Source organism: Sus scrofa, chromosome 6, assembly GCF_054392235.1.
Source record: "Sus scrofa isolate SSC_HxYL_T2T_F1_AM1 chromosome 6, Sscrofa_HxYL_maternal_Yorkshire_Landrace_v2.0, whole genome shotgun sequence".
Classification (NCBI taxonomy): Eukaryota; Metazoa; Chordata; class Mammalia; order Artiodactyla; family Suidae; genus Sus; species Sus scrofa.
Window position 1 is genome coordinate 32,513,804 of NC_139388.1, and position 24,056 is coordinate 32,537,859.

At 45.6% G+C, this 24,056-nt stretch overlaps 1 long non-coding RNA gene across 9 annotated transcripts in view; it reads right to left on the minus strand.

Annotated features, from left to right (window-relative positions):
• The window catches only part of LOC110260952 (uncharacterized), a 255,028-nt gene extending 242,710 nt beyond the window's left edge, over positions 1 to 12,318 (minus strand). For 7 of the 9 annotated variants that reach the window (XR_014805882.1, XR_014805881.1, XR_014805883.1 and 4 more), the window contains exons 1-2: positions 12,168 to 12,318; positions 10,207 to 10,344 (exon numbers count right to left, since the gene is read on the minus strand). This is a non-coding gene — a long non-coding RNA (uncharacterized LOC110260952). The remainder of the gene's footprint in view (positions 1 to 10,206; positions 10,345 to 12,167) is intronic. The other 2 variants (XR_014805885.1, XR_014805887.1) reach the window with 1 other exon arrangement.
• Between the last annotated feature and the right edge of the window lie 11,738 nt (positions 12,319 to 24,056).

Genomic DNA, 24,056 nt, shown 5'->3' on the forward strand with positions numbered 1-24,056 from the left:
TGCCATTCTGGACAAAGGGTCCACAGTCAAAACATAGGGGCTTCTTTTTCTCATACGAACAAGATCCATCCTAATGACTGCTTTTCTCAAAGAAAAATTAAACTCCACACCTTGAAAACAAAGAGATAGGTCCTGACTTTGAAAACAAACTTCTGGTTACCAAAGGGGAAACGTGGGGAGAGGGAGATGAAGCAGGAGTTTGGGATTAACAAAGACACACTCCTGTATACGAAAGAGACAACCCTACTCAATACTCTCTATGGAAAAGAATCTGAAAAAGGATGTATGTGTGTATATGTACAGCGGCGTCACTTTGCTGTGCACCTGAAGCTAACACACCATGTAAAGCAACTGTATTCCAGTATCAAATAAAAATTGCACAGGTCACAGCTGTGGCTCCAGTCTGACCCCTGGCCCAGGAACTCCATATGCTGCAGGGTGGCCATAAAAGAAAAAAAAAATTAAGCAAAAATTAAATTTAAAAAATAAAGTTACTAGGTGATGGAGAAAAAAGAGAGAAAGAGAGAGAAAGAAGTTCCTGAGGTCAACCTTCTAGATCCTCTTTCTTTTTCCAGGCACTGCCTGCAATTCCTCAGCTTCTAGAACCAAGCTCACACCAAAATGTGTCTGACAAACTGAAAGTAAGAGAATCAGGAATTCCTGTTGTGGCTCAGTGGATTAAGAACCCGACTAGTATCCATGAGGGTGCGGGTTCAATCCCTGGCCTTGCTCAAGTGGGTTAAGGATCCAGCTTTACTGTGAGCTGCTGGGGTAGGTTACAGACATGGCTCCGATCTGGCGTTGCTGTGACTGTGGTGTAGGGTGGCAGCTGCAGCTCCCATTCGATCCCTAGCCCGGGAATTTCCATGTGCTGCAGGTGTGACTGTAAAAAGAAAAATAAAAACAAAAGTAAGAAAATCAAATAGAGGACGTATCAGCAAAGGAGCCTAAATAACCATTGCTGTGTTTGAATGTGGCGGATATTAGTCCTGTGTCCTCGGAACAAAAGTCCTCTGGGATAGAGATGGTGGAATAAAGAGCCTTCAGGGATTCATTCATTCAAACACACATGCATATCTCTTGAGCATCAGCAGGCCTAGGAGTAGGTCCTGGGTGGTAACGACACAGGAAACTCGTTGTCCAGTGGGTGAGATACAGAAGCAAAGAGACCAAAAATCATAAGATCAAGGACTATGACCCCTCTATTAATCATTCAACAAATACCGAGCATTGAAATGCGTCAGCCACTCTAGGAGCCAAGGGCTTATTAGTAAACAAAACATAAAGAAAAAAGAGTGAGCTTTACATCTTAGGTAATGCACAACTGATCAAATAAAAAAGTAAAGCACATTGCACACTAGGTGGTGATCAGACCTATGGAGAAAAGTAAAGCCAGCAAGCGGAGTTGAGAGCAGCCAGCATGGAATGGGGATGAGGGGGTTGCTGTTTTAGGGTGTCAGAGCATCCACCACTGAGTGGGTGATATTTAAGCAGAGGCCTGAAGGAGGTGAGGGAAGGTCTTATATTCTCCAAGGGAGGAGTGTCCCCAGTAGTGACAGTAACCAAGGCAAAGTCACTGTGGCAGAAGCATGCTTGGTGGGATCACAGGGCAACAGGGAGACCAGTGTAGCCAGAGCAGAGTGAGCACCCAATTTGACCTGCTCCTTTTTGCCTATCGTCTTGCACTCGATGTTGGCCCTAGGGTGGGTGGGCTTCTGTCCTCCGGCAAGTGTGGGAGAGCTGCCGGCAAGAGGATGTGGGTACAGAAAGACAGGAGCTGGAGGACTGTGATGAAAGTGGATATGAAATTGGCAAAAGACAAGTATTCTCATGTTTGCTAAAATGATGACATGCCCTATCACTCCATCCTTATCCAGAGATAAGGAGATCACAGGGCGGGAGAGCGTGAAGCTCTGGCTATGGAAGCTCAAGGGCCATGCCAGAATCAAGCAGCACAGAGGCTGCACATGCCTCCGGAATCTGGAAGCCTTGCACCCTCACCCTGGGCTCCTACCTTTACTTTTCATACCCAGTTTTAATACAATTTTCTACTGTCTGAAGATGGTCAAGCCTGAGCTCAGAAATACAGTTTTTTTTGGAGTTCCCATCATGGTGCAGTGGTTAACGAATCCGACTAGGAACAATGAGGTTGCGGGTTCCATCCCTGGCCTTGCTCAGTGGGTTAAGGATCCAGCATTGCCGTGAGCTGTGGTGTAGGTCGCAGACGTGGCTTGGATCCCGTGTTGCTGTGGTGTAGGCCGGCGGCTACAGCTCCAATTCAACCCCTAGCCTGGGAACTTCCATATGCTGTGGGGGCGGCCCTAGAAAAGGCAAAAAGACAAAAAAAAAAAAAAAGAAGAAGAAAGGAAGAAAGAAATATGTTTTTTTTAAAAAAAAAAAAAATATATCGGCTGTATGCGTTGGTTGAATAGGCAAAACCTATTCTTATTGCCCCAAACCCCAAATATCACGCAGTGAAACTCTCCCTGTTGCACCACCCCTCAGCCACCCAAGGCCCTGCCCAACCCAACCACTGTCTTTAGTTTCTTGCACATCCATGGTCCAAACGAGATCACGGAGCTCCATCTCCATCTCTGCCTGCCCTTTAGGACAAATGATAGCATCTTGCTTTTTTCACTTAACAATAAATTATTACAGAAAGAGTCCACATATTCTTTTTTATGGCTGCATAGTCTTCCATGGAGTGGTTAGACCACGGGGTATTGAATGAATCTTCTCCTGGTGGATATTTGGTTTTGGAGTTTGCTGTTGGAAATCAACACATCGAAGAAGAAGAAACCCTAAGAGAAAAGGGCCCTAAAGAACTTTCAGCCATTTTCCTGGCACCAAAGTCCAGTTCCCTTTCCATTAGCCACCTGCCCTCGGGGTGGAGGTGCCAGTCTGACTTTTCCCCTTGGGGAAGTCCAAAATTTCATGTTTATCCACCATATCTGCTTTTCCTTTAAACCAGCATCTCCGGCCGCCACCATTAATTGAGAGCTTCTTCCTCACCTTCCTTTGAAGTTACATAAAGTCTGTGAAGTCTGTCAACTACTCCCCTGCTCATTAAACCCTCAGGGACTCTCATCTTCTCTCAAAACAAAGTTTAAACCCCAACCAACAAGGCCACTTGAAAGTTAATTGCATAGTTACTCACCAAGCCTCTATTATGTGTTATGTATCTATTATATATTATGTATTGGGCTTCGAGGAAACAATGATAAATAAGAGGTTTTTCTTCCTTTGAGGTCCTTATGATCTGAGGCTATGGGAGAGATCATAAACTGATAATGGATTTTAGTCATTTTGGGGATAAAAGCCTATTGGATCTTTGCAAGGTAATTAGTGACTCTGAAGCAGAAAAATCTCACAAACGGAACCCCAAAAAAATTTTTTTCTTTCAAAAATGTAATAGCACCACATTTCCTTGAAGTGAAGAAAGAACTGAATCCAGTTCATAAGGGGATGCTTGGAAATACTGGGTTCCAGGAAATACTGATAGAGATGACACTGACACAGACAGAGACACTCTCCGGTCAAGTTCTTAGACTTCAAGGGGAAAGAAATATTTCTTCAGGCACCTAGGAACCACATCAAGGCCCTGGCAGTTCAGAAAGCATCTCAATGAGGAATGTTTGCAGCCAAAAGATGACCGGGGAATGTCTACAGAGTTCTGAGGACAAGAACAGGTGACCCAAGTAAATTATACCAGTCAGACCATCGTGTAAGTATAAAAGTAACAGAGAGATGTTTTCAAACACAAAAGGGATTGTGAAATATAGCACCCCTTGTCCTTTTTAAATTTTGTAAATAATACAACTGCTCAATCATGAAATGCAGCCAACGAAGATGCAGGTGGTAAAGGACCAGTTGTGACCATTCGGTGTCAAAAGACAGTGGAACAATGTCTATGAAGTTCCAAAGGAGAGGGTGGATTTTATACCCAGCCAAGTGGTATTTCCATTGTAAAGGCAATGGAACCACAAACAGGAATGAATTCAACACAAACAACCCAATAGACCTGTCTTGATAAAAACAGTATGGTTGGTAAAATCTAGCCAAGGACTTCCTAATCCCCTTACAGCTTATGTAACTAACTTATAACCCCTGCCCAGACCCAATTCTCACATACAGATATTTTCAGACCTTATAGGCCCCCTGTTCCAAGGACATTCTCTTGCCCAGAACAAATGTGGTGGAACCTTCTCTCCCAAGGTGGGAATTCCTTTTCCTCTGAGCCTTCCACGGGTACCAACAGTCCCAAGGAGCCTCTCCTCGTGCAGAGTAGAAATAGCATTTCGACATTGCTGTGGGGCACGGGAAGAGGGCAGAGCTACACTGGAGAGCCTAGTTTCCATCTTCAGACTCAGTCAAGGACAGACAGCATCCCCAGCCACACGTCATCCCACCCTTCCAAGGAGACAGGCTCTTATTCGTAATCTTTCTACATCCCCCGGCCCTAATATTGCTGCTGCTGCAGGACTTCTGTGAATCCCAGATTTTTGCCTTGACATCGATAGGATGTTTTCTGCTTTACTGGGTTTTCCATGAGCCAAGGATAAGTGCCAGAGTGGCCAATGCCCATTCCTGCGGACTTCTGCACCACATCCTATTATTAGGGACTCATATAGGAAGCACTGAGCCAAACTGTATGTATCCTAAGAACTGACCTGTCTTCTTCCTCCCTTCCTCCCCCATGGGATGCACCACCTCCAAGCTGCCATGTTGACCAGCTCCCTTCCTTGCTTCAGCTCAGAAAGTTGTCTTTGTCCTTGGCAGGCTTGGGAAAAGGGAACCAGCGGGAGGCTTTGGTGGGTATCATTCATTTGTTTATTTGAGACTTAAGCTCAGAAAGCCAGATCCAATCTTCAGAAGCTTATCTTTATAGTTTCCATTTTATTGAATCTCATTGTGCTAATTCCTCGTGATTCCACACTTGCTATTAGCCATAATGGGTTCTTTATTGGTTTATCCCTAATAATATGTTAATTGATAACTCTTATTGCTTTAAAACCCAAGCTTTCCCACGTTGAGAAGCCCCAACAGTAGAGCCATCGCTAATGTGGGGAGAGTCGTGTGATTCCAAAGTTGACAGGGTACAAAAACGGTGTTCTGGGTGCACCAGTGTCCCAACACCAAGTTCCTTGGGGGGTGTATGAAGGTGCCGGTGGCGGGTCAGGGAGGCCGATGGGCAGCCTCCAAGCACCATGTGCCGCTGCCTGGAGAAGCCCCTTCCTGACAGGTGATGCTGTGTGCTGCCGGCACCCTGACAACGCACAGCATCAGGACCACATCATGTCTGGCTATTTGTAAACCAAGCAGGAGCCGAGGAAACATCCCGCTCACAAGGAAAACATTGATTTGAAGAGGCTTGGAGTGGGGCTCCAGCCTCAACGCGCACGGAAGGGCCTCCTTAAACTGACACAATAAATTAGTTCAAAGCCGATGACAGCCCTGCAGATTACCCGCCGCCCCACAAAGGAGGCAACGCTCTGGTCCCCTTCACGAAAACATAGATAAAAATTGTCTTCTTCTCCTCTAATGAGGCGAGCGCAGATATAAGTCAATAGAGCAATTCATTAACAAATCTAATGAAATCCCCCGGGGTTGCCAGCGAGATGGCATGAAAGTCTCCTTGGGCGGCTGGTCCATATGTCGAGGGTCAGATTGTGGAGTGGTTTTCCTCTGGCCTATTCACTGCCCACATATGGCAGTTAAGGTCACTGTTATCAGACACTTTCTCTGTACACAAAACAAAATTTCCATATGGCCCATGGAGATGGCCCGGCCGGGCCCCTGGGCAGCTTCCCACGGCTCTCTTTGTGCGGCGCTGGTTAGAAGTGGAAAAGAGCGTATGAGGGGTTACCTTGTCACTCAACTGCCCTCCCTGCTTTGTGCGTCAGTCCAATTTAAGGAAAATCTGCATCACTTTTTCCCCTGTCTTTCAGGCACAAATGCTCATGTCAGTCTATTAGGACGTGATGGAAGTACTGATCGCAGCCTCCGCATTTAAATCCTTTTGAAACCGTGGTGACCTGCTGAAGAGGGTTCTGAGGGGAAGGACCTTCTCAGGGCTCTTTCAAATTCACAGAAATAAAGGCCTTTCCTGGCTTAAAGTGGCCCCTCAGATTGAGCCCCACGGAGCCCCGAAAAAAAAAAAAAAAAAGCCCAACACGATTGTCATGGATATTACATGACAGTGACAAGAACAGGCCAGCAAAGACACGGCTCCGGGCGGCACAAAACTGGACGGGGCTTTCTTCCCCATTTGGGTCTGGGATTGTTGACAGCCCAGTAAATAGGCTGTTTAACCCTTTGAAAGTGAATAAAGAGGGTGTAGACAAATGCTTTCTGATGGAGTTTGTGCATGTAATAGGCAAGAGCATACACACACTCGGGCACTTGGGGGGACCTGGCGGGGGGAGGGGAGGGGCTGGCTGAGGACCACACGAGCCTTCCTTCTTTAAGCTGCGTGCAGAAGTCGAGATAGAATTTCTGATGAAATTGACGTGATGGGCAGGGGTTCCGGAGACCAGATCTGGACATGCAGGTGACCGGGACATTTGGGACAAGAGCAGTACCACCTGTTATGGTCTCGAGTGGCCCTCGGGAGAGGTTGGGGCGGTACCCCAGAGCGTCTGGGGCATGATCTCCAAGGCCCTCGTCCCCTCCTCTCTTCTGGTTTTCATTTACTCCATCCTGACATGAGGACTTTAAGAGCAATATTGAAAATGGACCATGGGCAGCAGGCATCCTGCTCAGCGTTGTATATACCTTATCTCACTTGATTGTGGTACCTCTTTAAGGTAGAAACAATGACGCCCATTTTGCAGGTGAGGAAACAGAGGCGCAGCATGGAAGAGCCCCTTGTAAGAAATGCACATCTGCTGAGTGGTGAAATGGGGCTTGGATCATTCTTTCTCCTTCTGCCAATCAGTCTCCAGAACTGGGCTCTCATTGTCTCAAAACAAGAAAGTTCCTTTGAGTTGTCTCTTTGCTTTTATTGTTGTTGATGTTGTTTGCTTTTTAGGGCCACAGCTCCTGCAGCCTATGGAAGCTCCCAGGGCTAGGGGAGGAACCGGCGCTGCAGCTGCCAGCCTATGCCACAGCCACAGCAACTCGGGATCCCAGCCAAGCCTGAGACCTACCCCACAGCTCACGGCAACGCCGGATCCCTAACCCACTGAGCAAGGGCAGGGATCGAACCCACATCCTCATGGACACTCATCGGGTTCGCTACCCCTGAACCACAATGGGAACTCTGAGTTATCCCATTGTTTTAATGAAAATAAAAATGCAGTCTCTCGCCTCCCCACCCATTTGCTTTTGGGTAAAAATATATTCCTATTGACCTCAGAAGCCAAAATAAAGAGGGGATTGAAACCTGCTGCCCAGAAATTTAAAATTATGCATATAGCCTCCAATTTCATAAGCTGTTTAGGCTCCCACAGAAATGCTTCTCTCATGAGCCACAATTCCTAAAGCTTGGCAGCCGCAGAGTTTCCATAAATCCAAATTCTACTCTTTCTAACCTCTGCCTGTACTTTAACGGGGAAGCGCCTTTTTAATTCATTTAACTCATTTTAATTGTCTTTAGGGGGACGAGAGCTTTCTTCGGCCAGCTCTGCTGACAGGGGGAGCTGATTACAGAACTCAGGCTGCCATTCACCAGGACCCTCATGAAAATGCATGTGGGCTCCGGCACCTTCGGTAATTGTAATATTTCTTCCTTACTGTTTATGTCAGAGAGTCATTACGGGGAGAGGCTGACACATCTGACATGTGTGGCATCGACACACATTAGGTGGTCCTTAGATAATTTTTAGACAAAGTTGAGTCGCTGTAGCAGGAGCCTGGCCCTGTTGTAAGCAACAGACATAAAAGGAAAAACAGCCTCTCATGTTGGCTTCCTGAACATTATCATTAGCCCGATTTGTGTGGCTCTCTTTCTCTCCACCTCGAGAGTGTAAAGTTCTCGGGGTCTGGGATCAAGTCCTAACCAGGTACCCGCCTTCCCTCCCTGGAGGCTGATACTTGTATCTTTAGTTCTCATGTCTCCAGCAGGACGTCGGCTGGTGTACTTCGAGTGTCTCCTTTAACATTCATGTCAAACTCATGAGGCAGATTCTGTTCCTATTTCAGAGAAAAAGTCCTTAAGCCCAGAGAGGTTAAGCAACTTGCGTGGAATTAAACAGCTTATGTGCCGGAATCCAAACCATGATGTGTTTTCCACCACGCTGCTTCCCTCAGTAGTGCCCAGCACAGCAAAAAAAAAAAAAAAAAAAAAAAAAAAAAAATCAGTAAGTGCTTGTCCATATTTCAGTGGGCATGCTGACGGATGCTCTGGCAGAGGCTCGATCCCTTCCAAAACCGTGGTCTTGCCCGCCCTTCTCCTCCCCACCGTCTCTGCTGCCCCTCGAGTCGCTTTTGACGCTCTGGGCTTTTGTTTGAGGCAAGATCAATCCACGTTAAGAAATGCCTCATCATTGCTTCTGTTTCCCTACTGAGAATAAATGAGCATTTTCTATCACCTGATCTGATGGCGCCGACTCCCACTGCAAGCGGAAGCAAATCAATGGCTGGCAAAGGAAACGGAGCATTTTTTTTTTTTTAAATAACTCACACTTTAGAAACGTGATCTCTAAGTTATTACAAATTATAAGGTTACGACCTCTTAGACGAATCCTAGCTGCTTAAAAATTTAAACCTCCAGGGTAAAGCTGTGAAGTACTAATGAGCTGGAGGCAACTAAATATCAGAATCGGGGGGAGAAGTCTTGTTTTATGTGAGAGCAGATGAGGTCGTAAGAGCCGCTCTGTGAAATCGTTCTATATTGAGTGGGGGAGAAGGCAGTGGATGTGGGGTGAGGATTCGGAGGGGTGGCTTAGAACATTCCAGATGAGGATGGCGGGTTCTCTGATTGGGAAACATGAGATTCCTTCAAACGCCTCCTTATGTCAGTGCAGAAATAGGTTTCTATAGCACATCCCTTCATTCTCCGAAGAGAAGAAAGAAAAGCATTTTATGAACGGCAGGGCCTTCATACCAAGGCTGGAGGGTGTGTGTGTATGTGTGTGTCTCTGTGTGTGTGTGTGTGTTGAAACCTTTCATCAGGAATAGGGATTAAAATCTCTAGGAAAATATTGCAGGCAGAAGTGACATGCAGTATTTATTTTCCCAATGGAAATGTAAACAGTGGCAAGAGAAGATGAAAATATTTAGAGAAGAAACTGACCAGACCCAACCAAACACCGGGAGAAAATGCCAAACTTAGGAGGCAGGGCCAGGGCTGGCGGGCTTCGTCGCGTGTGTGACAACATGTGTCACATGTACCTGACTGCCCCTCAGACGCCCCTCCAGCTCATCACCAAGCACCCTTTCCAGGGCAGCCCATGGCGCACAGAGACCAATAAGGACCCCATAGAGTTCGTACTCCAGTGCAAAGGTTTGGCTGGTATCTGAGGTGACACCTCGCGGGCTATTTCTGTCTCCCGCCCGCTTAGGTTGGAATCACTTTTGTTTCAGCCCAAATCGCTTCTTCTCCGCTTCACTCTCTCCCGATTGAGAAAAAACCCACAGTGACACTTCCCACATTGCCCCTTCGGATCATCCGCGTCCCAGACCGGGCTGGCATTCCGTCCCACAAAGGTCCTTGTTTTCATTACAGAGGCTAAAACGGGCCTTTTGGAGAGAACCCCTGTTTACTCAACACAAACCTCCCGCTCCCCGGCCAGCCTGGGTCCAAGTTCCACATTTAAAATGAAATTATGCTCTGGGATAATACGGTCTTGAGCCCGTGGTTGCTGCCATGGATATTGACAAAGACTTAGCGCCGTATTTTAATAAGAAAACAAAACGCCAGAAAAGGCGCCAGAGTTTCCAGGCGGATCATTAAGAAACTGCCTTGGAGGCCGGAGCCTGGCGCTGACTGCATCACAGTTCGTCATACAACTTAAACTTCTTTTGACATCTAGTTATGTCGAAATGTGACTGATCACCTAGGGGATGGAGCTCCTGAGAGGGAAAAGTTCACTGACAGACAGCCGTGCGCAGAGCAGTTCTTAAATGAGAATCAAGAGAAAGTAGCATCCGGGCGACCTGACACCCGGCAGCTGCTACCTGGATCCGTCTAACTAAGGCAGGCCTGTTCTGGTGAGTTCTATTAGCATGTGCATGCTTCTGTCTCATTATCACACATCTGCCCACCTTTATTCCATTGACGCCGCCTCTCATCTGACAGCTCCGGCGCTGTCAAGCGCTGGATATTAAGGGAGCAGGGTGCAGCGGGCTGGCCGTGTTCACTTTTATTTTCTAAAGGCTGGTGTTCGGTTTGACAGTACCATGCTGTGGAGGTAAAGGAGATAATTAACACAGTGGGCAGTTCCTAAACAAAGCCGAGGCGCGGACGCCAGGTGCCACCACCCCTGCCTGAGCGGGGTGGCCTGTGGGGGCCGGGAGATCAAAGCCATGGTCGGTAGACCCCTCGCTCTTGGCCTGGGCCCATCGCAGAGAGCCACAGGCCACTGATGGGCTTCACGTCTTGACATTTCCTGCCGAAATAACCAAACCAGAAACTCCCGGTTTGGTGCTGATGGGCTGAGCCGGCACCATCCCGGCTTGGGGACCTTCTATAGGAAGACGGCACCTCAGCTGGGACTGGCGCTTCCAGACGCAGATGCCCCTCTGATGAGTCGAGATGGGAGCCCCTGCTTGTCCTCTGTGGCCACCCTGCCTTAAGACAACAGGCCGATGCCACTGTGCCCCCCCAGAGCTACCTCAAAACTAGAACTCTCCCAGCACTCCCAGTGCAGGTGATGCCAGACAGGCCAGAAGGTCAGAGGGGAGCGCTCTCTGCTCAGTTCCAGTTGCCTAAGGAACTGGCTTTTCCCCTTCCCCACTGGCCTTTTCCTTGGGGAAAAGGAAGGCCCTCTGTGTTCAGAGAATCTTGGGTTCTGCAGGGCTGTCCGCATTTCCGAGTTGAGTTCTAGATGCAGACTGAGGTCCTTGGCACCAGAAAGGTAAAGGATAAAACACCTCCCTCTGAGGGGAGGGAAAGCCAGCTTCCCACATCCTGCTAACGCAGAGGGAACAATAGAAGTTGGCAGAGAGGATGAGAGATGCCCGCCGAGAGTCGCACCCCCAGGGACCCTGCAGCGAGACCCGAATGACATCCGCCACCAGCCCCGGCCAGCCCGAGAAGCTGGTGTGTGCAGATGCATTTAGAGCCATTTAGGAAACCCCCGGCTTCTCTCCCTGCGCTCACCGCTTTCATCCCTCTGATATTTCTTTGTTCTCCAGCTCGCTGAGGGTTTGTATGGGTTAATGGAAAAATTACTGTTATTTTGCAACAATGCAATCAAAGTCAGTTCAGCAAACCCTGATAAAGTGAGAATAGCTTATTCAGATGGAGCTGGCAGGCCTGAACTCACAATTGCAAAGTTTGAATACAAAATAAGATATTCCCCCTTTTTAAAAAAAAGAGAGAGAGACAGAATCCGTTGTCATTCATGCTAAAAAGGCATTACAGACTGTCGACACTGTACAGAAAAATAGGAGATGTTGACCTTTTTATTATAGACTTTTCTCTACTGTTGCCCTTCTTTCAGCGGCACATCGCTCCCCCCGCTCCCCCCCGCCCCCCTCTGCACTCACACACACTCTTTTCAGCTGTATGTTATCTCAAATAATTACCCTCGCTTCTGGCTGTCCCTGGTGACTTCTGCTGCTAAAAAAGCTACTCATTGTCGGAGACTGAAGAGGGATTTCAAACCTGCTTCTTGTGGCCGGGCAACGGCTCTTAATTAACCACTCAGGTATTGGGGAAGCTCCCAGCCCAGCTCGCTTCCATATGGCTGGAACATGTCCTCAGTGATAATCACGGAAGGAAATATTGTATCAAAAAAGAGCTCACACAACCGAAAGCTTGTGCAAATTATTTTTAATGATTCTTCTCTGGTGAGTCGGCTTATTTGTTATTTCAAGCCGAGAGAGAGAAAGAGAGGGGGGCGAGAGAGGAATGCATTTGTCCTTGACCCAGATCCCCCCCTCCCAGTACACGCCCCTTGTGCCCCACCCCCATCCCAAATCGGATCCAGGCCACTGTCACAAAGAGGGGACCCCTCCCAGCAGCGAAGCCCCTTCCAGACACCCTCGAACGCTTGTCTCACCGTGATTTCCATCAGCTTTTGTTTCTATTGGGGTCTGGCTCTTCTCAAACACGTACACATACACACACGCCGAATTCACAGAATTTCCAACCAGCAAGTGATTTTATGCAACTCGGGGCGTGAGCTGTTGGCCAGTGCTTCCCACATTCACGCCTCTGGTATTTCTTGCTTTAAATATAACAGGGGCGGGGGGTGGGAGGGGAAGAGGACACAGGGGGGTGTCCGGGAGCTGGCTGCAAGAGGAGGTGGTGAAGTTTACAAATCTAATTAAAAATGAAGTTGCATTTACATTTTCAAAAACCACCCATCCACCAGCCTACTGTGTCACTAGACATTATGTACGATTTTACTTTGCGACAGAAACCATTACATTTAAAAATTCATTACAGCAAGGTTAGTTAGACACATGATGGATGCAGCTTTAATCCTGCCATATATTATTACAGTTAAAATGTAAATGATGAAAAATATTTTGTGCTTATCAGCATTTATGTGGAAATGTGTTTTACAGTGATATATGGTGTTATATTTCTATTATTGTGGTGAAAAAGAAAGCAATACAAAAAGATGAAGTGTTTATTAAAACATGGTTACGTGTGATAACATATTTCTGTTGTACATGACTTTAAAAATACTCACTGAGGGCATTTGTCCAAAACAACTGTGAAATGTATTTGCTCTGCAAATCGGGCTAAGTTTTTTCTTCTGGTTACAGCTCTTTTTAATAGACTAATATTAATTCGAAATCTTGTAGAACGCTGTGAAGTTGGCAGCCCTGTTTTCTTTCTGATGTGGTTAAGAATGCACGTGTGTGTGTGTGTGTGTGTGTGTGTGTGTGTGTGTATTTACAGACACAGCTCTGGCTATAAAAAGAAGGCTGGCATGTTTATTTGGTACAGTCATCCAGAGGAAAGCGAGCCACCCAATTGAATGATGTTTCCAGAGTGATGTCATTGAGGGCATCGATAAAATCCTATTCAAGGTGTAATTAACATAGTGGAAAAGTAACATCAAACATCGCTTTCCAAGCAGGTGTGCAATGAAAAAATGAAAAGGCCACACTGGGTCTTTTGGTGGTTCCATCAGGGGACAGGGATGTTTAGTTGTGACCGTGGAAGAATTGATGGGACCAGGAGCACTGCAAGCCTCAGATACTGTGCCGGACGGGAAAGTTACCTCTCCTTCTGCCAAGTTCACTCACAATGTGGTTCCTGCCTCCTGCTCCCCTCCCCTTCTTTTCACCAGCTCCAGAACAATAGTATGTCCAACGGCAAAATGAAATTGCACACAAAAAGAAAATAAACCCTCCTCGGCAACCAAAAAAAAAAAAAAAAAAAAAGGAAAAGAAAATCTATTACCTAACCCTGCTTTTAAAAAGACACCTAAGACAAAAGGCCCTCCTAGAGACATTCTCTGCTATGTCTCAGTCATTTTAGGACAGGATACTTAATATTTCACCCAAGTATTCGCCCAGAACCTTCAGACTTAGAATATTGTAACAGTGATACTTAGGGGTCAGGTCATTATAGGTTGGCCCAGGCTACCAGCTTTGCTACAAAAATTGTAACTCTTATTGTAACTCTTTCTGGCATCTCTTGCTGAGGACAGATTTTGTAATAGACCTGGAATGGACCAGACTCAGAAATCAGTTCCACCCTCCCCTTCAATGTCCCAAGTGTCCCTAGGGGTGGGGGGCACGGTGAGGGCAACCTAGGCTTAATGCAAATTTCCATCAGGTTTGCGCCCGGGCTCCTTTTCCTTCTTCTAACATCTGCTCAAGGGAGGATGTCGTTGTGTACATTAGCACTGCAAAGTTTCGCACCCTTCGAGGCTACCTTTGGCACAGGAAGCCCGGACCGCCAACGATAATACAGACCTCGGCATTTCCTCTCTCGGCACTCTCCCTCACTCTGCTCCTCAGCCGCCCGGAGTTGTTATCTTTAGGAAGTCCAAGGTGGGGGAGAGGGAGCCCTTATCTGGCTCCCATCCTAGTTACAGACATGAAACTCCTCCCTGTACACCTTGGGAACATTGTCACAGAGGGGTCACATCCGCTCCGATCCAACGCTGGTGACTGAACAGACCCGTGACCTACACCGTCCTTCACCTCCCTTTGTTTGAGGCATAAAAACCGACTCAGCTGATTTCCTTCAAAGTGCAGGTTAAAGGATTTGTGCAAATGTCTTCCCATTGGATCAGGAAGGGAAAAGCCCCCACGCCCTTTGCAAGGCATGGTCTTTCCCTTGCATTTCTCCTTAATTTTTTTTTCCTTTTAAAATGGTTAGTTTTTTATTTTAAACATGCACGCATGCACACACACACACACACAAACACACACACATGCATGCACACATATGTGCACGTTCTCAAGGAAGCAGGAGCTCTGAAAACAACTCACCCAGAGCAAATCTCTTCAGTTCGTTTTCCTGCTTCACACATTTCCCCAAGCCAGGATCCCAGAAGCTGTGGGCTGACCTGGGGTTGCCCTATTAAATGTATTTATTTCTTAGAGCCGAAGAATATTTGCTGAAAGCTGGATTATCACTTGGTCGACCACCAGCAGCTGTTGAAAACCAGGGCATAAAAGCTTGTTTATGTCTTTAATGGCCCACTTAATGATGAAGCAAGTATGTTATTCATAATAAAATGCCAAGGAATAATCTTAATACCCAATGCATGGCGCTAGTGAATTAAGAAACATCTGCTATGTCATAAAAGGACATTTTATTTGGGGTCCACATTAAAAACATGATTCCATGGAGTTCTACTGATTTATATTGTACACAACAAATTATGATGTCTTGAAGTAATTATACTTTACAATTAAACCTACAAGGGCCACTCTTGGGAAAAAAAAAAAAAATCCTGCCTGGTCTTCTGCATTCAAGATCATTTCAGCAATACTGTGGTCTCGCCTTGACATATTTCACCAAAGCAAGGTTTAAAATATCTCTGGGCATTTGTGTCTCTCCAGGAAGATAACCAAGCTGAATGGTACTCCTGAAATCACCATTGCAGAATAAAATGACTATTTGGATTCAAGAAGAAAAGTGTTAAAAAAGAAAGTCTTTGCCACCTGTCTCTTGTCTGATTCCAACTTGGGAGCTTATTCTTTTTTTATTTTTTGCTTTTTAGGGCTGCATCTGAGGCATATGGAAGTTCTCAGGCTAGGGGTCGAATCAGAGCTATAGCCACTGGCCTATACCACAGTCATAGCAACACGGGATCTGAACCGAGTCTGTGACCTACAGCACAGCTTATGGCAATGCCGGATCCTTAACCCACTGACTGAGGCCAGGGATCGAACCTGCGTCCTCATGGATCCTAGTCCTGTTTGTTAACCGCTGAGCCACACAGGGAACTCCTGGGAACTTATTATTATTTTTTTTTTATGTTACCTGAGGGAGGAAGATCTGGAACGTGGGCTTAGTTGGGAGTGAAGAGGATGACCGCAAACCCCCGCTGGCTCTGTGTGTGTGTGTGTGTGTGTGTGTGTGTGTGTGTGTGTGTGTGGCGGGGGGGGGGGGGCAGGGAGGTACACCCCCAGAGGGAGAGATGCCAGGAGTCGGAGACAGATGGCCCTAGAGATGTCCCTGGAGGGAGGAAGGTGCTGAAGGGACAGGGTGTGGCCAGCCCGATCCCAGCCCCCACGCCCTCCGCTCCAGATGGCGTCTGTCTCCAACACACCCGCTATCACACCAGGAAGCCGCGTGTCACCACCTCCATGCCCAACACCACTCAGGAGTCCAGGGACAAGTCTATTGCTTCCTGGAGCTGGGTCCTCGGAAAGGCATATGTAGCAGAGGAAAGATGGGTTATTTTAAAAGCTGGCTGCTGGTTGTCCAAAGACAGCGGCTCTTGATCGGGGCTGCTTTGGGGTATAACCTGGGCAAATGAGCTTTGCCAGACTCTATCCCCTGGGGTTCCATTTCACTGGTCTGAACACACACACACACACACACACACACACACACGCACACACACACACACACACTTTCTCTCATATACACTGGTAGTTTTTTAAATGCTTCCCCTGCACCTCATTCTCATGGACTGCCAGGGTCAAAAACCCCTGCTTTAGGGAGATTTTTTTGGGGGGTGTGATGGGCAGCATTTTTGTGAGACCAGCACCTCCATAAAGTTTTTTTGGTTTTACAAAATGAGGCTGCCTGCTGTTAGGTGGAATATTAAACGTTAAATGGTTCTGTCACGGTAGGCAATAGTGCTATGGTTCCTCAAAAAAAATTAGATATAAGAGTTGCCTTCTAGCACAATGCGTTAAGGATCTGGCATGGTCACTGCCGCAGCTCGGGTTCGATCCCTGGCCCGGGAACTTCCATATGCTGTGGGTATGGCCGAAAAGAAAATGAAACCTAGAATTACCATAAGATCCAGTAATGTTTTGGGGTGGATTAAAAGCTGGGTCCTGAGAAGGTATCTGTACACAGATGTTCCCAGCAGCAGTATTCAAAGCAGCCAAGAGTGGAAGCAATGCAGTGCCTATCCTATCAGGGTCGGATGGGTAAACAAAACGTGGTCTATCCGTACAATGGAATATTCCTCAGCCTTAGGAAGGGAGGAACTGGTGACACATGTGACAACACGGATGAAACTTGAGGACATTATGCTGAATGAAAAAGGCCGGTCACGAGAAAACAAGATCCTGTGTGATTCCATGTGTACGAGGTACCTGGAGGAGCTAAGTTCACAGAGCCGGAGAGCAGAGTTGGTGGTTGCCGGGGCTCAGGGGAAGGGGGTTTTACTGTTCAATGCGGACCACTTTTCAGTGTGAGAAACTGGTGGAAAAGCTATGGAAATGGATGGTGATGCTGATGGCACAACAAGAAGGTATTTAATGCTGCTGAATTCTAGGCTTAAAAGTGGCCAGGATTTGGTTATGCTTATTTTACAACAATTTTACAAATTTTAAAAGCGAGGCTGCCGGGCTACCCAAGAGCTAAAGACTCCGCATAGTAAAGCAACACCAGTAACACAAACTTGGGTCTTGGTGAAGGGCCAGTTAGTGTTTCAGGCTTTGTCAACTGAAGATCTCTGCTGCACAGACTCACCTCTGCCGTGGAAGCACAGAAGCATCTAAAGATGATACATAAATAAGTGAGCCTGACTGGGTTCCAAGAAGACTTTGTTTACGGACACTGAAATGTGAATTTCATATCATTTTTGCAGGTCACAAAATATTTACTTTCGTGACTTTTTTTCTCAGTCATTTAAACACGTAACTGTAAAAACCATTTACTTAGCTTGGCAGGCTGTACCCAAACAGGACTGGATTTGCCCACAGGTCATACCAACCACTTGCCTGGACTCGATTCTTGGTACCCAAGGCCCTAGAACTTTCCATCCAGTTGCCCTAGCCTATTTCCAGGGCTGCTCAGACCTGCCCTCCAATGGTTGACGGTGCCAGGGCTGCTTGTGGGGAGTGTGGACAGAGACGACGGGAGGGGAGTCAACACACGTGCATGAAAACCCTTCCCCCGCACCCCCTCCCCCTTCCCCACTCGTGGGTGTGCAGGGGCTGAAGGAGGTGAGCAGCAGGTCTTTCCCAAGGAGCTAAGATTCTCTTCTAGAAGCTGCCATCTGGAAAAAAATAAAAAAGGAGTTCTCGTTGTGACTTAGGGGAAATGAAAGCAACTAGCATCAATGAGGATGCAGGTTCGATCCCTGGTCTTGCTTAATGGGTTAAGGATCCGGCGTTGCTGTGACCTGTGGTCACAGACTGGCTCGGATCTGGCATTGCTGTGGCTGTGGTGTAGGCCGGTAGCTGCAGCTCTGATTCAGCCCCTAGCCTGGGATCCTCCATATACCACAAGTGCAGCCCTAAAAAGACAAAAAAAAAAGCTACCTTCCAGGTGGTTACTAAGTTCTCTTTGTCAAGGTGGATAGATAGAATGTTTTCGAATATATTGATACTTAATCTGTATAAAACTTTTAAGTCATAGGACTTGCAGTAAGTGAGCCTCTCTCTGTTTGTGTTCCAGGCTGTAGAGAGGTTAAGAGCGGGTCTACCCCCTGTGATTCTGAAGCTTGCAGCCGGGTCCATTTCTCAGAGCAGACGAGGTGATGGCACTTTGGAGCATGATGGGAACAGTTCTGAGATGGGAGGGGGATGTGGTGGCAGGATCCAGCCTGGCACAGAATGACAGGCACAGAAAGAGGGGGCTGTCGGCAGGAGCCTCAGGCCTCCTGGTCAGAGGCTGGCCTTACCTCAGGGGTGGGCGCTTAGGTCTTTGGGTTTGGATATTGAAGAAAAGGGGTGCCGTGAAGGATGTGCACATGCTCAGGCCACCAGAAGACCCTCAGCATCTCAGCAGCCTTGTTGGAAGCTGCCCTGTCTGCATCTGGCCAGGCTGCAAGCCTGGTGAGACACAGTCAGAAGCTTCACTCCGCATTCCCAGAACCACCACAGGTCTCTCTCTGGGCCGCTTCCAGCCTTTTCTGCCTAGCTCATCTTTTAATTCTTTAAGTGCAGTGAAAGCTTCTGTCCAACTGCCAACCTTTGCCCAGGTGGAAGCTGGCAACCAAGAGGGAAGATGCATCAGTAAAACTGCTCCAGGGACAGGTCCCAGCTGCATGGAGCGAGGTGCTCGGGGGACCAGACAGGAGTGGAAACATCCCAGTGGTCCCTTTGGCCACCCTGCCACCAGAGCCAGCATATGGTAGAGGCCGAGGTGGGACAGTTCAAGCAGGCCACTGCAAAGGTGGCCTTGATATACACCCATGGAAGAGTGGCCCATCCGTGCTAAATACATTGCAGGCATCTGATGGTTACTGAAAAACAAAAGCAAGCAAACAAGCAAGCCAATAAACTCACCTCCCATGCTACTCAGGTCTTACAGAATCCAGTGCACACTTCTAGCCTGTACTTGAGGCCTCTGTGACCTGGCCCCAATCCTGCATCTCCAGCCTCATCTCCCAGGAGGTCTCCACACTCCTCCAGCAAGACTCATCCACTCAGTTTCACAACCCAACTGGGTGTAGCCCAGCCACTGTCCCTTGGTTCACGCTGTCCCAACCCCTTAGAATTCCTCCTCTTATTTTCAAGGTCACCTTTTAGAACATCTAGGCCCCAGCTTGTTCATCAAACAAGAATTTCATCTCTCCTTCCTTTGTTTGAACCTCAGGGTCAGCACTGTCTCATCTGCCTTGGATCTGGCTGTTAAGCCAGACGGTGAATTGTGGCTGTATGACCCCAGGGACTTGCACAACCAGTCAGAATCATTGCTTCCTCCTCTGTAAAATGGGAATGTTAATAGATGTGCTAGCATCACATATTGTCTGAGGTTTCAGTGAGAGGATACAGTAGGTCTGGCTCAGTCCATGGCGGCCACCATCATTAGTAGAGATATGTGGGTACATACCAGGATTCCCACTAGACTGCCGGTGATTTAGGGCAAGGACTGAGGCTCAGGCACCACATAGATGATTCACATGGATGGGCCCTTAAGAAAAGGTTGCTCCCTTGAATTCCACTCTATATTCTTGAATGGACCTTGCCAGGTTACAAAGCCTGGGTCCTTCCACGTATATGACTCCTCCTGCTTCTCCAGAAAGGGCTCTGCGGCTTTCCCATCCCTCTCCTTTCTCCTCACTTGTGCCTTCTAGGTCAGTACTTCCCAAATCCAGTTCTTTGCATCCTCTGCTATGATTTTTGCCATATTCAAGTGCATTACTTAGATTTAAATTTATCTGCACTCAACAGCTCCCAAATTACAGTGTTTTTTGTTTGTTTGTTTGTTTTGTTTTGTTTTTTAAAAAGGGAACAAACGTCTCCATCATTTCCAGAAGTATGGAAATAGTCAGTCCAGGGCATGGTGTGGTGATAGGAAGCCAGGCCCCTTCTATCCTGTGGCTCCACCATGTATGGCCACCACTCCACAATCATCATGGCCCCTGGAGTTCCTGTAGAATGTAGGAGGCACAGAAAACAGGGCCCCTTCCTAAAGGACACATTTCAGAACTTGTATATGCAACTACTGCTATTTGTAATTGGTTGCCCAGAACTTAGTCATAACGTATTTAGTTACAAGGGACCCAGGATGACCTAGTGATTATTCTAGAAGGGCAAATGTCCAGGGGAAAATGGGCGCTGTCTTTCAGAGAAAGAAAGAATGGTGACTGGGGACAATGAGAAGCGTCTACACTATTGTGAAATACCTATAGTGTTATCTCTTTTACTTTAAGCTTATTATAAGTTTATTAAAGTAATACAGGTGCATAACTGAAATAGTCAAATAACGCTAAAAGGTTTATAATGGAAAGATAACATTTTTCGCTACTCACCCCACTCCACCTTTCCAGAGGCATCAATTTTAATTCTTTTAGTGGTTTCTTCAGGCATTAACCTCCACATTTCTAACATAATATGATGATACAGCTATCTCTGGATTCATTAATTTTAGGCTTTTTGTATTGACTTTCTACTTTGGTAAATAAGGATTTGGCTTTCTTTCCCTCAAACACACACACCACACACACACACTCCTGGCCTGCATCCTCTCCTCCAGATCTTCCCAACAAGATGATTTAAAAATTTCCAGTTAAAGCAGCATCAATTTTTTTTTATTATTTTGACTGTGCAAATATCATTCATTGTGGAGCCTAATGGACTTTCATAATTATGTTTCTTTTTTGAAAAATGTATCTCTTCTTGGAATCAATAATAGATTTTTTTTCATTTTCTTAGTTAAAAAAACTATTTAAAATTCTTCCAATTTCCTCCATTAGCTGATTAATAGACTTATCTATGAATCACTATGTCAGATCATCTATTGTTTTCATTTTTCTTTCTTAGGGATCCTCCTTCTGGAGTCCTCTGTCTTCCTGCTCCAGTCTGGACCAGTTACACCATTCTGGTATATGGCTGTTAATATTACCTCATCCCAGAATTCTCTTTGCTTCTTGCATGTGTTACATTTGTTTGCTGGATCCTAAACTCCCTTCTTTGATGAGGTACATCTTCTAGATGTGGAAGTGACTAGAGGAGGTCACATGAGGTAAATGTTCTGTCTGTGAGAGGCCTTGATTCTACCTCAACACATGCTATTTGGGCTGGGTATAGAATCCCAGGTCGAAGATGCTGTTATTCAGTGTGTTGAAGACCATTTATTCTCTCTCCTGGTGTTAATATTCTGACTTCCTTATTCCTCCCAGTCTTTTGTGTATAACATGATTTCTTTTCTTCTCTCAGAAGGTCATAGGGTCTTTCTCATTGGTGTTCTGGGATACCATGCTGAGGAGCTTTTAAAAGGTGGACCTTTTCAAATTCACTGTGAACTCTGAGTGGGTCCTCTCAGTCCACACAAGAAAACTCATGTGCTTGAGTTCCACAGATGTCCCTTATGTTATTTCCTTGATAAATTTCACACCTCCATATTGTCTTCTCTCATTCTTTCTAGAAGATCAGATAGTCAGATGCTGGACCTCACAGTTAGAGCTCATAATTTAAAAAAATATTTTCTTTCCTTTTTTTTTACTGAAATATTTCTTCCATTGTACCTTCCAACCCATTAATTGTATTTATTATTTCTTCCACTATGCTTTGAGTTCATAAGAGTTCTTCTCTCTTCTTTGATTGAACCTTAAAAACAATAGTATCCTGTTCTTACGTCACAGGTACAATAAATTTTCATCTCTCTGTGAAAGTTAATTATAATATTGTGGCATTTTCTTTTATTCCTTGCATTATCTCTGATATTTCCAAATTTCTTTCCTTTTGGTTTCCGGTTTGGTGTCTGTCTTTCTTGGTGGGAGTTTTCTTTTACTATCTATGAATCTTTTGCAGCCAGTTTATATTTAAGGATACAGCACTAATATGGAGATCCCGTCATGGCACAGTGGTTAACAAATCTGACTAGGAACCATGAGGTTGTGGGTTCTATCCCACTCAGTGGGTTAACGATCCAGCATTGCCGTGAGCTGGGGTGTAGGTCACAGATGCAGCTCGGATCCTGCATTGCTGTGGCTCTGGCATAGGCCGGTGGCTACAGCTCCAATTAGACCCCTAGCCTGGGAACCTCCATATGCCACAGGAGCGTCCCTATAAAAGCCAAAAAAGACAAAAAAAAAAAAAAAAAAAAAGAAAGAAAGAAAGAAAAAAAAGAAAAAAGAATGCAGTACTAACTAATAAATTCAAACTAAAGGTTTCAAGTACCTAGAGAGCTTGTTGATTGGTAGTTGCTTAGAAAGCAAACCAGCTTTTTAGTGTCTTCCTATGTGTTTTTTCTGGTTCCAGGTTCTCCAGAGAGGAAATTGACCACCCCTTCGCCTCCAACTTTTACGTTATCAACCTGATGGTGCCTTCTGGGAGGTAGGTAAAGAAAATACACAGTGAAGATGCACTGCCTGGCTTTTACTTGATGCACGTATTTCTATTACAGCACCTCATTATCATTCTAACTTGGTTATCACTTCTCTATCAGATTTCTATTTTAACATATTGTGGTTAATCATCACAGACAGCTTTAAGTTTCAGCTGAGATGGAGGCTATTGGGTTTCTCCTTCTTATAGACATTGGGGAGTGAGTCGCAAGAAGAGGAGGAGAAGAAAAGTACACTGTTGTTTTCACTCTGAAAAGTCCTATGCTATTGTTTAATTTATATTTGTCTTTGATTCATTGTTTTTGCTTAAATGGGAAATATTTAAATAGGAAATTTAGATCACTATTGCAAAATGGCAGGCTGGAAAGAAATTATAAAAATAAAGAGCAGGAGTTCCTATTGTGGCTCAGTGGTAACAAATCCAACTAGTATCCATGAGGATATGGATTTGATCCTTGGCCTTGCTCAGTGGGTTAAGTATCTGACATTGCTGTGAGCTCTGGTGTAGATTGTAGACACAGCTCGGATCCTATATTGCTGTGGCTGTGGTGTAGGCCTGCAGCTGTACCTCCGATTTGACCCTTAGCCTAGGAACCTCCTTATGTTGCACGTGCGGCCCTAAAAAGCAAATAATAATAATAATAAAATAAAGAGCACATAATGTAATACTATTAATTCTAGCAAGGTACTATTGCTTGTGGAAAGTTTTGGGCTTGAGGTCTGCTCTCTCTTTGCTAAAGAGGCAGGCTAGCAAGTATTAGGAAAATGTCGCTAATAGAAAGACATATGAATTAGAAAGAGATGCTAATGCCATAAAAAGAATGAAATAATGCCATTTGGAGCAACATGGATGGACCTAGAGAGTATCATACTCTTCAGTGAAGTAGGTCAAAAAGGAAGACAGAGATCATATAATATCACACATGTGGAATCTAAAAAAATGATACGAATGAACTTATTGACAAAATAGAAATAAACCCACAGACAGAAAACAAACTTATGGTTACCAAAGGGGAAAAAAGGCAGGAGAGGGATGATTATGAATTGAGGATTAACATATGCACACTCTTATATGTAAAACAGGCAACTAACAAAGACCTACTTACAGCACAGGGAACCATATTCAACATCCTGCAATAACCTATGATATATACATATACGTAAAACTGAATCACTTTGCTGTACCCTGAAACTAACACAACATTGTAAGTCAACTATACTTCATTAAAAATAAATAAATAAATAAATAAATAAATAAGAAAAAGGTACTAATACCAAATGTAGAGATTATCTTTTGTTAACCAGACTAGAAAAAAAAAATGGGAATAACTGACCTAATCCATAATTCAGGGTTATTTAACCCTCTATCCCTTACCTCTTCCCTACAGACCTATATAGCTTTCTTGTCATTGTTTAAATTTCAGCTCCAACTTCTTCTGAAGGGTCTTTCCTGGCCGCTCTCACTAATATAACCCCTGGTCATAACTCACCACCCTGTTTTATTTGACTTATTAGCCCTTACTGCTATTTCAAAGGACTGTATTTGTTTCC